Below are 16,354 nucleotides of genomic sequence, written 5' to 3'. Positions count from 1 at the left end.
GAGAGCAAAAGAGGTCGGGGAAGAGGCTCTGGAGTTTGGTGGGAAGCATCTCGTGCTTTCAGAGCTCCCTGGGTTCTGAAATGTAATAAAAAGAGTCCTCTGAAGGAAAAGTTTTCAAAATTTCGGAAAAAACTTAAACAGTTGTTTGCCAGGTTTTAAATATTTTCTGAGTTTGGACTTATTGTAGAATTACTAACCAAGGAATTTCCTCCATTCTGAAAGCTTTTTTTAATGAAAAGAGTGGAATTTTAAAGATATACATTTACTGTAGGACATTTTTCAGCTGGCATTTATAGGACAGGTAAATTTATTCAAAATAATATTTTCTAGACTTTTAAATCAAGTGTTTTTGTTCTTTAGGCATAAAATCTGTCAAGAGGAAAAATAACTTTAAATTATTCATACAGATGAAACATATCAGTAACAAATATTTCACAGCAGCCTGAAGACCCAAAGGCAGAAGTCCTGTTCTTTTACCTGCCACGTAAAGGAATGAGACCTGGAATGAAGAGGCTCTCTTTCTATAACTGCCATGGCAGGAAAGGATTCTGTAGGAATTTTATGTCATGCCCAAATTCTCTGAGGCTGTTTTTCTGATTTTTAACTTGCCAACTCTCTTATTCTCTGGAAGAAAAGTGCTCTTGGGCTCTGTGACCAGATTTATTTATTCACCTGCTTGCAGACCTTTGAGGGAGATGGTAAGTTATTCTGTCAGTGCCTGCTGTGCATTTTTTTTTTTGATTATCTGTATATATGGTAAGAAATAATTTGGTCCAAGATAGTTATTGAAAATTCAATATTTCTCCTAAATGCATTCAATCTTCCTAATGCCAATTTTAAGGACGTAGAATGGAAAATTTCATCTCAGTGTTCTTTTCCTTACCATTTTCCGACTCCTTAATTAAATTTCTAGCTAATTATGCAATTTATTTTGTGCTGACCTTTCAATGACCTTAGAGTATCTGATGGTGAATGTAGAGTCTGTGTTTATTTCCATGGGTCCTTGAATGAATTTGCTATAAAGGCTAATGGCACTTTCAGAATTAAGGATGGCCAAAAGATTACTAACAAATAGTAACATATGTGTCCCTGGAGATACAGAACTATAAATATACCGGAATATATGGAAAGAAATACTGAATTATGTCATGCACAGGATTTAAAATTAGGTAACACCACTACCACCAGCAATAACAGTAAATCTGCATGTCAGAATAGTTAAAACCCTTTTGTATGTTGTAGGTCCACCCTTTGACATGGATGTTGCACTTGGTGCTGGAAATCCTACGTTTGGATGATCAGATCCACCTGTATCTCATGAAAGATGGATATACCTAAGGTGAGGGGTATCCATGTTCCTAAGGTGAGGGGTATCCATGGCCCTGTGGGGGACCAGACTTAAAATCTGGTTTTTTGGTGCAGAGTCCACGTCCTGTTTTGGCAGAGCTCAGTGTGTGCATCAGATGTCAGAGGAAGGAGCAAAGAAAAGGGAAATGAAAGGAAGCTCCACACTGCAGAGTAGTTTATTGACTATTTAAAAGATTGCTGGTCAATGTAACCCTCGTAGAGGTTGGCAGTTTTATGATTTAGTTCTTATTTTTTACACTGAAGTATTCGTCATTTACTCTCAGGAAGGTTTTTAAAAGAGGCTTTGGATAGAGGGCAGAGGACAGCCCTGCAGTGCTGGTAGTACAGGCAAGAATAAGAATCCAGACATGCCTTTGTTCACCTAAACCAAAAGTACAAGTGAGGAAAAGGCAGCCTGGCAGCTGCCCAAAATGTAATTGTGACCCAACATTGATTTTATCTCTCTGACATCACTGTGTACTAACAAAAAATACTTCATTCACCTTGAAGTACAAACCCCATAATTCATAGTTTGTGTTTTATCAATGAAAGTACAAGTCAGTATCTCTCCATTTTATTACTAGTTTATTTATGAAGTGTTTGTGAATCTGCAGAGCCTCTGAAAGCGGTAAAAATTTTATAAATAACCAGAGGTGCAAAGTTCCTCACTGGAACTGTGAACTTTTTCATGGTAGTAAGGAAGAGATGCAGACTGGAGATCAAAATGCCTGGGGAGGAGACTTAGGGCTCATGAAACCTTTGTGCAACCCCAGACTGGTTTAAATGGCATTGGGCTGGCAAAAGGGAAGGTAGAATAAGGCCCTGGGAAGGCTCCTTCCCCAGAGGAACTGCCATGAGATGCAGAAACCAGTGACAGAAATAGAACTTGCAGAGGGAATGGTGCAAATACAGCCAGATTTTATATGAAACATGAAAAAAAAAAAAGAAAAATCAGCATCCTCCAGGTTTTCTGACAGACTCCCAGCATTTATGAAACGAGACATGTATTTTTATAAATTATTTATTAATGGTTAAAGTAAGGGTGTAACCTATTCTCTTGTTTAACAGTTTTGCCCTGTGGGAATAATTGTGCAGTAGGATAAGCAGTCTGGCAATTAGTTTAAAACCTGAAGAGCAGAGGAGTTCAGTGCTAGGAGAGAGGAGCATTGCGATAAATGATGTGGAAAGGTGGAAGCCAGGGCAGTCAGGTGCGTTGTGCAATTCCTTTGCAGAGAAATATGAGGCAGGCTTGGTGACAGAAGGAACAGACTAAAGCAAAGGAGAAGGAGCAGATCCTGAGGGTTTGCAACACAAAAAATTTGTCCTGGGGTTTGGGGTAAAACTTGAACAGCCTGGGCAGGTGTTTAATGCAGTGAGAAGAGCAAACAGGGTGGCACAAACTGATGAAGAGATATCAAAATCAACTCAGAGGGCCTGGGGTGCTGCAGCCCTCAGACTGCAACAATTTCTGGTCAGCCTCTGTGTATGCTTGGGACAGAATACAATGTTCCCAAAATTGCTGGTAAAATTATAAAGGAGCAGTTGTGAATTGAGCACTCTAAGGCAGAAGTGAGCCAGAGCAAGTACAACTGTCTGCAGAGGGAAATGATGATGGAGTAGGTGGGCAAAGAGAAATAATTGAAGAGGAATGAAGACACAGGCTTCCTGAGGTGGTAATTTGTAGTTAGGACAGCCACTTTTTTGTTCCTTAGTCCATAAAAGGACAATTGACTTTTATCAGAAGCCCAATAGAAACAATTGAATGGTACAAACACAAGCACTAGAGATGTGTCTCTGCCACTCTTGCTTTCATTACTTTACAGCACAAGGTGGATGGAGGAGCACGCCCTTCTTAGTGACCCAGATTTGGTCCAAGCTTAACTGAAAATGTGCTGTGTGTCAAACAGGGAATGGCAAAAGTAAAGGGCAACTATTTTTTTTTTTTTGGTTGGTTATTAGCTTGAAAAGAGACCAAATTTGGTTTTGGAGATTTTTTATTAAAAAATTATTTCATTTTTATTCCTGTGTAGGCTTTGTACTTTATTATTTGGAATAGGTTATATTTTAGAGGCTCCTTTATTCTGGTTGTTAAAAGTTCTTGCCATTAACTATCTGTCATTAAGGATTAAAGTATAGCATGAACACAATGTGCAGATTCTCATTCATGAGCTCTGATGCTACTTTGCTTCAGATCTCTAACAAATAAACCGCTCTCAAGGTCTACAAAGTGTCCCAAAATGAGCACCTGTTAAATACTAAATTATTCACTTTACCCTCAGAAGCTTCAGAATTGAGTCTTGCTGTTATGACCTGTTAAAATATTACTTTGTCTTTGAAATGTTAGCTAAATTTTATATATATTTATATATATATACACACACACACCAGCAGTTAGTTTTTCAGGTCTGCTACGCAACAATGTAAGTGTCTTAGGGGAAAAAAAAGTTGTTGTCCCAATGACTGTATTGCTTCTTTTGGATCATCCAGCATCAGAAGCAAGGATGTTATCCAGTGCTGATGTGCCCAGAAGTCTCTAGGAGTATGACATTTACTCGTGTTTTTGTACTCTAGCATGAATTTGATTCCAATGCTTACCTGGATCTCCTCCCAGCAGGTGAAAATCTGCATAATATGAGCATGCAAAGGGAACAAAACAAAATTTAGTATGAGCAGCTGACTTACATGCTCATCTACAACTATCTCACAGTAGTCCCTGCTTCTGCTAATAAAACACTCAGAGCTCATTTTACTATTTCTGAATAGTAATAATTTCTGAAAGTCACCTTTACCCAACCCATCACTGCAGAGGAAAAGCACTCAACCTGTGCTGCCTTCTGCTTCCAGATACTGTGTGAGACTTTGGGAATGAGCTTGAGAGCCTTAAAAAATAACAAAGAAAAAATCCAACACAATTGTTCAGGTGCTGGAATATAATAAGAAGGTCAAGTCTTGCTTATGCTGGGGCACTTGGATTGCTGATACCACCAGTAACAGTTTGGATCTGAAGAAGTTATTTAAACAATGCTAGCTTTTGGTATTTTATATGTAATAAATTCATTGCAGGTCCATCTTCAAAGTAATATCTGTGGCCAAAAGGTTGATAGCACATTTCTTTTAGTACTGAGTAAGGGTCAAGATCAAAACCATATACCTATTAAATCTTAGAACTGAAAACATTTATTTATATATATATATATACAAAAATGGTTCTACATGATCTCTATTGTCAGATTGTGAAATGTAATATAAATATTTATTGAGCAATTGTAACATGTTTTACCTCCAGAAATATTTGGTGTAAATGCCCAAGGTTTAAGAAGGAAAGAGAACATGTGGATTTTTAAATTCCAGATGCATTTGCTGTCCTGGCAAGGAAAATACCTTTTTTCTCTTATGAATACAGCAAATACTAATAACATGAATGCAGGGGGTGTAATGGCAGTTTTTTCAGCCAGTTTCCAGTGAGCATACTTTAAAATGGATATGTCTCCCCTCTGCTCTGAAATGTGAGATTGAATTGAGGGTTATTCTCACAAGAGCTGTCCAGGAATAGCTGATATCACCTCTCTAACTGACACACATGTATGCCTGGCTTGGCAAATACTGATAAAAATTTCAGTGTTGGGTCTTGATATTCAAGTCAAAATTTAAAAACTCTTTGTGAATATGTAGAGAGGTTGTCCTTGAGGAAGAAGAGGTGCATGAAGAGAGTTAGAGCATGCTTTAAAAAGGTGAGAAGGCCTTGTTTATGTTGAACACGTGGAGCTAACGTTGCTTGCAGTGCCACAGCAGAGTGACCATGACTCTTGCTTGTGGATCTCCTGGAAAATAAACACAAGGACTGGGAGCCAGCACTGCCCAGAGCCCAGCAGGAAAACCTCAAAGCGTGCTGCTAATGGGGCACCAAGGTCCTTGTTCCCCTGACTGACGCTGGTTCTCTGGGGCTGAGTTAAGCCCCAGGTGATACAGGGAGAGTGCAGCTGCCAGTTTGCTGTGTGCGTGGCTGTTTCTCAGGGTATGAAATGCATTAAATGATCACATATTCAGTCAAAAGCCCATGGAAAACGTATTATTTACCACCCTGCCTCCTGATGGTGTTTAGTCTGGAGCTAAGTGCAGCTTTGGCTGCAGTGATCAATGTGAGAACCCGTGGGGCTGCGAGGAATGGGTTTGGGAGCCACGCTGAGGACACTGTTATTACAGTGCTTTCCTATTGCTTTCCAAATAACTTTCTATCTGACAATGTGAACTGGTGTTGGAATAAATCAGCTGAGACTCCATTTCTGTCATGCAGAAAGCCAATTTTTTATTCATAAAGCTCATATATGTAGGAAATATCAGAAGGCACTGCGTTAAACCTAACTGGTCAGCGATACAGTTAAACTCAGTTCATTGGTCAGTAAGGGCTATTGTATATGTCTATCAAATTTTCTCTCACTCTAGATATGTTTGCAGTTTTACTTTGTGGGTTCTCATGGGTCAAATCTTATTATTTACACAGGTGCACTTGTTTTTCACCCTTAGAATAGATTGTGTGTTAAAGAAACTTCTCATTTGCAAAATAGCTTCACATGGGAACTTAGAAATTGCTTGTGAGCTGCACTTAGAAGGAATGCCAGGCCAGCTTTGGCAATTTGAGCAGAGCAAGGCCTGATTTCATAAGACCTTTATTTTAGAATTCTTCTATCCATCTACGACAAACTAGCAACAAAATGAAAGTGTGTCCTACCCACTTAGGGCTTTCTGTACATGTTCTTCCTTTCTTTTTCCTTTAGTTGCCCCACGTGAGGGACTGGGTGTAGATCTTACCCTCGCTGGAGACCTAAATTCAGCTGCATTTAAATGGTGCAGACACAGCCCTGTGAGGGTTGGGAGGAAAGAAGGGGAATTTATTGCTCCCAAGGGACTAGTGCTGCTGCAAAGAGATCTATTTACAGTCCTCCCCCACGCAAGAGGCTCTGGACGTGAACTTGGATTTGGGAATTGCATGGTGCTTCCCTGGGAGGGCTTGAAATAGGCACCAGAGAGAGGGAAACCAGGCATTGTTATGTGGGATTGCACATGGTTTTAGAAGCATACACAAGGCACAGGAAAAGTACACATTTCTCTTTGACATTCAATTTTTCAAGTTTTATTATATAAAGACAGCTAAGCTCCATTAATTCACTGAGAAATCCTCACTGAAGTGATCAGTTTATGAAAATTATCTTCCTGCCATTGAGTGGAACTAATTGCCAATGAAGAAAAAAGGTGTATCAAGACAAGAGACAACCTAATATATGAATAATGTATTTTTGCTTTACTTTGCTAAGTTAAGTGCAATAAAAATGACACCACTTCGGGGATTTGAACTAACATAGGGTGTTTATTAAAAGGGGAAAAATAAAAGGAAAGGATTAAAAAGGGAGAAAGAAAAATTAAAAATCCTGGGTCCAAGGATTAAGGAATCCCCTGGCTGAACTGGCGTTTGGCCCCAAGGCAAGAACCCGACGCACTGCAGTGAATGCAGCGAATCTGCCTTCAAATCTGTGGGAAATGTCCCTAAAAAGAGAAATCGACCGAAGCCTGCAGTGTCGGGTCCCTTGCTGTAGCTAGCTTACAGCCTAAAAGCCACAGACAAGAGACAGTTCCTCCAGTCAGGTTACTCCTTGTTATAAATTAATGCTCCAATTTATTAATTAAAGAAAATTTATTAAATGGTCCAAATAAAAATTTAGAAAATAACAACAAAAAGCCACTATCTAATAAAAAGGGTCAGTGCCGAGCCTGGGTATTGGCGCTGGGTGAGACACAGGTCTGACCGCTACAGCAGAGGGTCCCCTATGCTTCACGCCAACTGTCCTGTCGGAGCGATTTTTATACAGTTTTTATACACTTTTTCTTGTCCGAGGCAGAGTCCCTTTTCTTCCTTTTTGGACTGCACATATTCATGTGGAGCTCTTTCTCTGTGGCAAGTTGAACGAAACATGTCCGGAGAGTGATGAGCACCCATGATCGCGTTCCGGAATTCGGTATTGAGATGTATCTCCCCGATGGGTCCGGCTATCTCAATCTCAGATATTTATCACGTATGCATTGTCTGGGTGTTCCTCAGATCACTTTGATGGACGATCTATCTCTGGGCTGGCCACGTTCATTTGATTATAAATGAGGTCCTCCCTCCCTTGTCTAGGTGGTTTTGACATTGTGTTGCAATCCCCGTCCCTGGCTTGTGTGTTTTAAAAACTTCTTATAAGAGTATATCTTAACAGTATATAACTATAAAATATACGACAATTTTATTTGCACGAATTATCATATACACATATAACACTCCTTTTATATTCTCGGTGCCCTCCGCCCATGCTGGCAGCTCCGGCCCCATAGTCTCTGGTGACTGGGTCTAATAGAAGGGAGGGAAGATCTCCTCTCCAGTAGTTCACTGTCATTGGGGTGGATGATAACGCTGAGGTTTTCCGCGGAAAATCTCTCATTAGCATGCACAGTCACTATGGAGTCAAGGTACAAGTCTCCTGGAGGGGGTGAGAAATCCTCTGTAAAGTGCTGCATGCTGGTGGTGAGAGGAAACTGCACTGCGACCTCTGAAAGTGAGATACTCAAAAAAGATCAGTAAACTTACAAATAATGTATCAACAGTAATCCATTTAAGAACAATCGTTTATAAAAATAGTGATCATGCTTTTTAAAATTGTTAACTACTTTAACAAAATTATTAAACATTTAATTGGAACATACAGGTTAACTGGTATAACTTTATAGTGGCCTTTTAATATTTATTTCATTTACTTGAACACTTTTCATAAATTAAATTAGTAACTTTAAAACGGTTGCAAATGCAAAGGCTAATTAACAGTCACAAATGCAAAAGCCAGTAAAGGGGTTTTATAAATGACATTAAGAAAAATTCAAGTGATATGACCGTATTTACTCCTTAGGTATATATATAGCCCCACAATTATCACTTATGTTTTAGAATGCTTTATTAAAAAATAAGCAATTAGTTGAGCTGATAATCTACCTTTTTTTTTTTTTTGGCTAGAGCTCTAGCCCATTAGGTGAAAAACAGGATTACTTGTGAGAAAAATCAGAATCCTGGAACAGCTGTAGCTAGAGATGGGATTAAACAAAATGTCTTAATACTGAAACATGGCATTAAGAGGCTGAGGATAAATGCAGACAGTTGATGAGAAGGTTTGTATACAAACCTCAGCTTGGATCACATCTTGCCTTCGAAGATGAGTCAATTGGAACATTAAAGCTGATGGACACTGAAAAGATCTGCTCTCTGCAGGTCAAATCTGTGCTGGGAGGCTCTGATCAGGTGCTGCTGTCACTGACTCTGGGGATCTGATGTGGCCAAAGAGGGCAGGGCTTCCTTGTGGCTCTGCTGCCAGTTTTCAGCTGTAGGGAGTGTCTCTTTCTGTAGAATGTAGAAAAACAAAGGAGATTTAATCACTTCAGATAAGAACCTCATGATGTTCATTGGGATGGGTAGAGTGCAACAAGAAGAGGGGTTTGGGCTCTTGTTTGGAAAAGGCAGGGGTGTAAGGGCAGAGAAAGTTGCTGGGGGCCTGTGTGGAGGGAACAGTTCCCTGTTTGCAAAGGTGGGATGAAGGGATAACAAACTCCAAGCTGCGCAAGCACAAACTGTGTTCTCAGAAGAAAGGACTCTCATTCGTTTTTGGCTTCCCACTGTTACAGATGAGTAAGGTGATGGTTTGCTCTTGCAATTAACAGGTGAACATTATGTGTAGGTTAAGAGAAGTTTTGTAGATGTATAGATATGTTACTGCAATGTGTCCTCCCCCTTGCATTGTTATCATGGGATGGCCTTGGTATTTGGGGCATTTGGGGAGGGTTGGCTTCTTACTATGGCAGCACCAAATCAAGGTGTGAGAAAGTGATCTGCACCCCTGGACAGCAAGGAAGGAGTCACTGACAAGACTTTAGGAGGAGCTAGAGGTATAAAAGGTGGAGCATCTGATGCCTCAGGTTTTAGCTTTTATATGTTTCAGGTTCTGTGCTGCTTTAGTGTGTGGGTCTGATCTTCATATTAGGGGATGGTGAGCTCTCTACACAGTGCAGGGAGACAAAACAATTCCTTCTCCAGCTGGGGACCCAAAGACAGCTGATCCAGATCTCAGGCCCAAGAGCACAAACAACATGGACTGAAGAGAGAAAAACAAGAAGGATGGGGCTTCATGGGCTAAAGCTGTAATTGGACAATTAACTCCAATATGCAAATAGAGCAGAACTTATAAAAGTGAGAGACCCCGTGACTGGTTGTCCATTTTTTTGGCTATTTAGGGTAGTGCTGCCCAAGGTGGATCTATTGAGGCCTCTAAATAAATCCCTACTTTATCCTGTAGCTCTGTCTAGTCTCTGTTCTAGGTCAGCCTTTACAAGGCATCACATCCATTTTGTAAATGAACACATGGTGGTTTATTCCATACTCTCAGTGCTGTAATTTTTCCTTATTTAGTCCTTTCATTGTATTTTTGTTAAGGTTTAATAAACCTTTGAAATTTTAAAAGTGAGTGTTGTTTCTCACACCACTGCCTGATGAAATGTGTTTCTCTTGATGTCCCCCACTCATTCTGTCTATTCCTTCCTTTGGCTGCTTCTGGTGGGAGTTTAATTTTCTCAGACTCCTTGGTAGGGTAAGTGTTGCAGCTTTTTGTTACTTAGCAAGAGAAGAGTTTCCTAGGTGCAGTGCAATCACATGCACAGCATTCAGTAGGAAACCTTCAGTTTCTTCAAATGTATGAAATATGTGAAACAAATACTTATTTGATATTGAATGAAGCTCATCCAAGCTGAATCTGAAAATCACAACTAACTGAAAATGGCAGAAAAAAGACAATTGTGGTCTCTAGAGACGAGGGCAAGTGATAGGTGGATCAGCAGAAAAAAACTTTTGAAATTAGTTTGTTGGAAGGAATAGGATCAGCTGCTGTAATGTTCTCTGTGTTGCAAAACTGCTGTTGCAGCTCAGGCTGTTCCCATTGCAGCAAAGCATTCTTGAAAGGACTGGAATAGCTTGCCCAGCAGAGCTCCATACAGCAGGATCTCTGTAATTCAGCTTCCACCAGCATTTCTGGGCCTAACCCATCTTCAGGGCCCTATAACTCAGCTTTCAGATCTTCATCTGGTGCTTGCAATGTGCTGTGCTGTGATTTAACATTTGTCCAAACATCATGATGTGAAACTGTGCTCTTCTAATCGTGGAGGCTTGTTCAGATCACAGCTGTGTAGAGTAATATATTTATATATTATATATATATATATATATATATATAATATATTATATATATATATATATATATATATTATATATATATATATATATATTATATATATTATATATATATATATATATTTTATATATATATATATATATATATATATATATATATATATATATATATATATATAATATATTCTATATATTTATATATTTGTATTTATTCCAGAGGCCTGTGGCCATGTGGACTCCTTGCAGACTGTCCTGTGGGAAAATGAGCATCTGAACACCAATATAGCCAACACATATTTTTGAGTTCATTAAGAGACTTATTCCTGCGGGATGAAGTGGTTGTGCTGTGCTTAGAGGAGGACAGGCAAATCACACAAGGCCTCTGAACCTGGTGATTGAGAACATCAGAGGTGGGTAGAAATTAAAAAAAATATTGTTTTAGTTACACAAGAAAAACAGGTGAGTGTTGGTTATTTATTGTGGTACTACAAACAGCTAAGATGAACATGATTCTTAGAGGCAGAATGAAAGGAGTGAAAAGGCACTGAAACTTGAATCCCTTGACTAAAAGTAAATATTTTTCCCTCCCATAAGGAGCCACATGAGGTGTTTTGTTCATATGTTTAGCATCTCATTATCTTTATTATCTTTATTTCTCACCAGTGTTTTCCTGCATGTTGTAAATACTCTTTGTGGCTATGCCATGGATTATAAATGGCCAAGACAGTAATTTTAACTTCCAGATGTGTGTGTGACTGCCTTGTTTTAACACTCCCTGATGTGAACTGTTACCCCTCACCCTTGGTCACAGGGACCTGTGGAGGTGCAGGTTGCTCTCCTGTGTTGTGCTGTAGGTTCTTTATTAATTGCAGTGGAGTAATGCTGTACATGCCATACAGAGCTGTAAATATGAGCAGGAGCGTATCTTGCTTACATGTTTCTGTAGAACTTTTGCAAAATTCTCTTGTGGCTGGAAATTGCTTTAAAATGATAAGTGGTACTAAAAATTTCATCTGTAAAATGAGTAAACATAAGAGATTATTCCTTATTCAGGATGCTTTGGTGCATGTTAACTAACCCTTGTAGTGTGTCTGTGTGGCTCCTGTGGCACAGGAAAGGGAAGGGCCTTTCAGAAGGGAATTCCACTTTGAACACTTGATGTGAAAAAGCAAAAATTGGCCTACCTGATGTACCTGCGATGGAAAGAAATTCTGTGTCACAGCGAGGGTACAAGCCCCAAGTTCTGCTCTTGCCAACAGCTTTATTATTGCACAGTGTTTATAGGTTCTAATTTCCTCCTAAAATACCAAAGGCAGCCAGCTTGGCATAATCAGTTTGGTCACCATTTAATGTTCTGCCAGATCCCCCTCTCCTAAAAGGCTGTGTGGTGCTTCCACTTCCCTCAGGAGGGACTGATGTGACAGCAGAGGGGTCACACCCAGCCCAGCCCTGCCCACAGGCAGCCTTGTCTGCTGGCTTGTATCAGCATGCACGAAAATCCAGAAGTGGTGATGAAATCCAAGAAGCCCAGTTCTGATTAGGGTTGATGCTTAATCACCTATTTATAGGAAGGAATTGATTGTGGAGATTGTTTTACCAGGATTGAAGAGAATCGCTTGTTTTCCCAGCTAACTCGAAGCTCTTCCAGTGAAGAAAGAAGAGTGGGCTGGCTGTTCTTTGATGGTCCTTCAGGAAGGGTTTAATGCTTTGCACTTCCTCCAGGTGATTTCTCTGCCTGGCTTGAGCAGCAGCTTTGCCAGATCCAGGCAGGCCCTGAGGGGCAGATCTGAGGCTGTTCAAGATGGGATTTCTCAGGCTGGTGACAAGTGGGCACTGCCAAGTAAACAGAGTGACAAAATGGGTTTTTTTTGCCAGCATGCCACCTGGCATTTCTGACTGCCCAGTGTCTATCCCTTGGCTTTCCAGGTGTATTCCTTGGTGCCAGCTCTTTCACACAGTTGAGTTTCGTGGTAGATCCCTGCTAGCCTGGCCTTCTGCTTGTGCTGGCAGTTGCTGTTGAGTTCTAGGAGGCAGCAGGACTGGCCATGGCATCTGAGCCTTGTCCTGGCTGCTCTGGTCACAAAGTTGTGGGTTTTGCTGCTCTGGGTCCTCACCTGGCTGCAATTGCAGAACTCACGTTATTCCCAGGCTCGGAAATCCATGGAGAGCAGGGCCCCGCTTGTCTCTGCAAGGGCAAAATGCTGCAGGAGTGGGAGCTTACCCAGCCCCAGAGCTGGAGCAGCCAGCAGTGACATTTGGGCAGTTTCAGTGTCCGTGTGGATGGACCTTGCCCAGCTGGGTGATACAGAGGAGAGCTTCTTGTCCTCCCCAGCTGTGTCTCACACCCACATCATCTGCCATTATCCATCCTCCCTCCTGTTCCAGCAGGAATTCCTCAGCCAGGAAGGCTGTGCTCCAAGGCATGGCAAACCCCAGCGTCAGGGAGCGTGTGCAGAGAACCTGCCCTTGGTGGCCTTGGAGCAAGCCCAGGCTGCCAACCAGGGCCAGGACCTGCTGGCCAGGCTGGAGGTGTCAGCTGTGCTGTCACTGTGCCAGCAGAGCAGCTCTGGGGGGAGCCCTCGCTGCTGGCAGCTGCTGCTCTGGAGAGGAGCTCTGGCAGGGTGGGACCTGCTCAGGGTGCTGCTCACCGGGCCATGGACACTCTGTGGGGGCAGGATGGGACCCGTGGAGCAGAGGTGTGAGCTGAGCAGCTGCTGAACAGTGGGGGAGCTGTGTCCCTCCGGGCTGGCTCTGCTCACAGGGAATTTGCTACCTGTGTACAGCAGAACTTTTTGGATCAGAGGGAGAAATAACATTTTTTCCCCTCTCCTGTTTTTGACCTACAAATTCACCTGCTGCTGTTTCTCTTTCCTCCTCCCTTTGTATTCTGCTTGCTGTTCAGGGCTGTTTGGGGCACAATCACTTAATTTGTAACCTTTGTCCTTTCCTTAGCCCAGTGAAATGTCATAAACAGAGCTTAAACTGACCTGGGTGTTTGCTGTTGTTCTTTGTGGCTGACCAGCTGGAGTTGGTCCTGATGATCTTCAGGTGATCTGGATCCCAAAGGCAAAGAGAGCTTGGCAGAGCTGCTGGATCAACAGGGCTGCACTAATCTGTGCAGAGGAGGGCAGGAGCGAGGATGGAGCCTGATTAAGTTGCTGAACTGGATCCACTTGCAAGAAGTCTTTGACTTGCAGGTAGTTATTAACCTGTAATTGTGTGACAGGATTTCTGTGAATACTTCCAACTTCTAGGTGATCACTGAAAGGTTCCTGGTACATTTTTTGTTACCGGTTTGTTTCTGTGGCTACTTGGGAATGTCTTGCTGTGTGGTTATAACATAGAAATAATTAAAAAATTGTAACTAGTGGAAGGGTGTGTGCTTTTAACCAAATGTTTTCATTCAAGGCAAAACAGAACCAAGAGTCACCAAAGATAAAAATTATTTGGTGTTGCTTCAGAAAATCCTGTTTAATAGTTGTAGTTTGGTTTGGAAAGAGAATATTCTAAAAAAGTAGGGTTGGACATGTTCATCACCCAAACCAGATTGCAGTGTCGTGTGACAGAGTAGCAGGATTTGGTGCTGACTCCTCCCTGCAAACAGGCAAATGTGCCCCAGGAAGGATGGTCTGGACTGAGGCTGATTAAAGGAGACATCTGGAGATGGCATCCTCCCCAGAGCTCTTCCCTTGCCCTTCATGCCCTCCAGAACTGCTGCCTGAATGAATCACTGCCTTCTCCATCAGAAATCCAAGCCTCCCTGGCTTCCACAAATGTCTGAGGATTTTTGTGGAGTCAGCACTAAAGAATGAAACATTTGGAATGACCTTTGGGGCGTTCCTGATTTCACTGACCATGGTCCATGTGAGGTGACACACAGGGAAGCAGAGTGGGCATCCAGCAGGCAGCAGTGGGAATGCAGCAGGCAGTCATTAGAAATCCAGCAGGGATCCAGCGGGGATTTATCAGGCATCCGTCGTAGATTAATGAGGGATCCATTGGGGATTCATGAGGGATCCATCAAAGATTCATGGGGGATCTATGAGTCATCCATCAGGGATTCATGGGGGATCTGTGGGGGTTCCATGAGTCATCCATCAGGGATTCATGGGGGATCCGTGGGGGATCCATGCGGGATCCATCAGGGATTCATGGGGGATCCATGCGGGATCCATCAGGGATTCATGGGGGATCCGTGGGGGATCCATCAGGGATTCATGGGGGATCCGTGGGGGATCCATGCGGGATCCATCAGGGATTCATGGGGGATCTGTGGGATCTGTGGGGGATCCATCAGGGACTCATGGGGGATCCGTGGGGGATCCATCAGGGATTCATGGGGGATCCGTGGGGGATCCATCAGGGATCCATGCGGGATCCATCAGGGATTCATGGGGGATCCATGGGGGATCCATCAGGGATTCATGGGGGATCCGTGGGGGATTCATGGGGGATCCATGTGGGATCCATCAGGGATTCATGGGGGATCCATGAGGCATCCATCAGGGATTCATGGGGGATCCGTGCGGGATCCATCAGGGATTCATGGGGGATCCGTGGGGGATCCATGCGGGATCCATCAGTGATTCATGGGGGATCCGTGGGGGATCCATCAGGGATTCATGGGGGATCCGTGGGGGATCCATCAGGGATTCATGGGGGATCCGTGGGGGATTCATGGGGGATCCATGTGGGATCCATCAGGGATTCATGGGGGATCCATGAGGCATCCATCAGGGATTCATGGGGGATCCGTGCGGGATCCATCAGGGATTCATGGGGGATCCATGCGGGATCCATGCGGGATCCATCAGTGATTCATGGGGGATCCGTGGGGGATCCATCAGGGATTCATGGGGGATCCGTGGGGGATCCATCAGGGATTCATGGGGGATCCATGCGGGATCCATCAGGGATTCAAGGGGGATCCATGCGGGATCCATCAGGAAGCGCCAGACGCGGCCGTGCCCAGCGCTGCCATCGGGCACCACCTGGCGGCCACCGGCGGTCATTGAAGCCCGCGTGGCTGCGGCGGGGCCGCGGATTGGGTCGGGATAAAACGGATAAAGGAAAAAAGGAATAAAGAAATAAAGGCAAGTGTCCGAGGGGCAGGGATAAATAATAGAGGCCAGTGTCCCGGGAGCAGAGATACGGGATAAAGAGAAGTGTCCCGGGTGCGAGGGCAGGGACACGGCATAGAGGGCACTGTCCTGATGCTGAGAGCAGGGACATGGGGTAGAGGGCAGTGTCCTGGGGCCAAGATCGGGGTCACAGGACAAAGGGCAGTGTTCCAGGAGCGGGGATGGAGGGCAGTGTCCCGATGCTGAGAGCAGGGACAAGGCTCAAGTTCCCTGAAGTGCCAGGGATTCCACACATTAGTGCTGTAGGACACACCAAGTGCAGCTCAGGCCTCTGGCTTTTTTAGGTTCTTCAGGTTTGCTCTGAATTTCAGGGGGAAGAGGGAAGCCCAGACAGCTGTTTAGAAAAGCCGTTTTGAAATGCAGGAGTTGGGAATTGTGTTTCAGGCTCTTTGCACTGGCCCAGCGCAGAGCAGTCTGTGGTCCCTGAGCCCCAGCTGCCGTGGGGCAGAGCAGAGGGGGCACCTGGGGCTGCCTTTGACCCTCCCCGTGTGGGAATGCTCTGCTTTGCAGGCCAGGCTTTGGGCTCCTGAGCCTGCCACGAGAGCTCCTGGGACCATTTGCAGCCCAGCTGTTTCTGGCCTTTTAGCACACTCCACTGGGATTGCGATTG

The sequence above is a fragment of the Anomalospiza imberbis genome, chromosome 12 (assembly GCF_031753505.1).
Source record: "Anomalospiza imberbis isolate Cuckoo-Finch-1a 21T00152 chromosome 12, ASM3175350v1, whole genome shotgun sequence".
NCBI classification, from domain to species: domain Eukaryota; kingdom Metazoa; phylum Chordata; class Aves; order Passeriformes; family Viduidae; genus Anomalospiza; species Anomalospiza imberbis.
The sequence above is the reverse complement of the archived record's forward strand: the minus strand, read 5'-3'. Positions refer to the sequence as shown.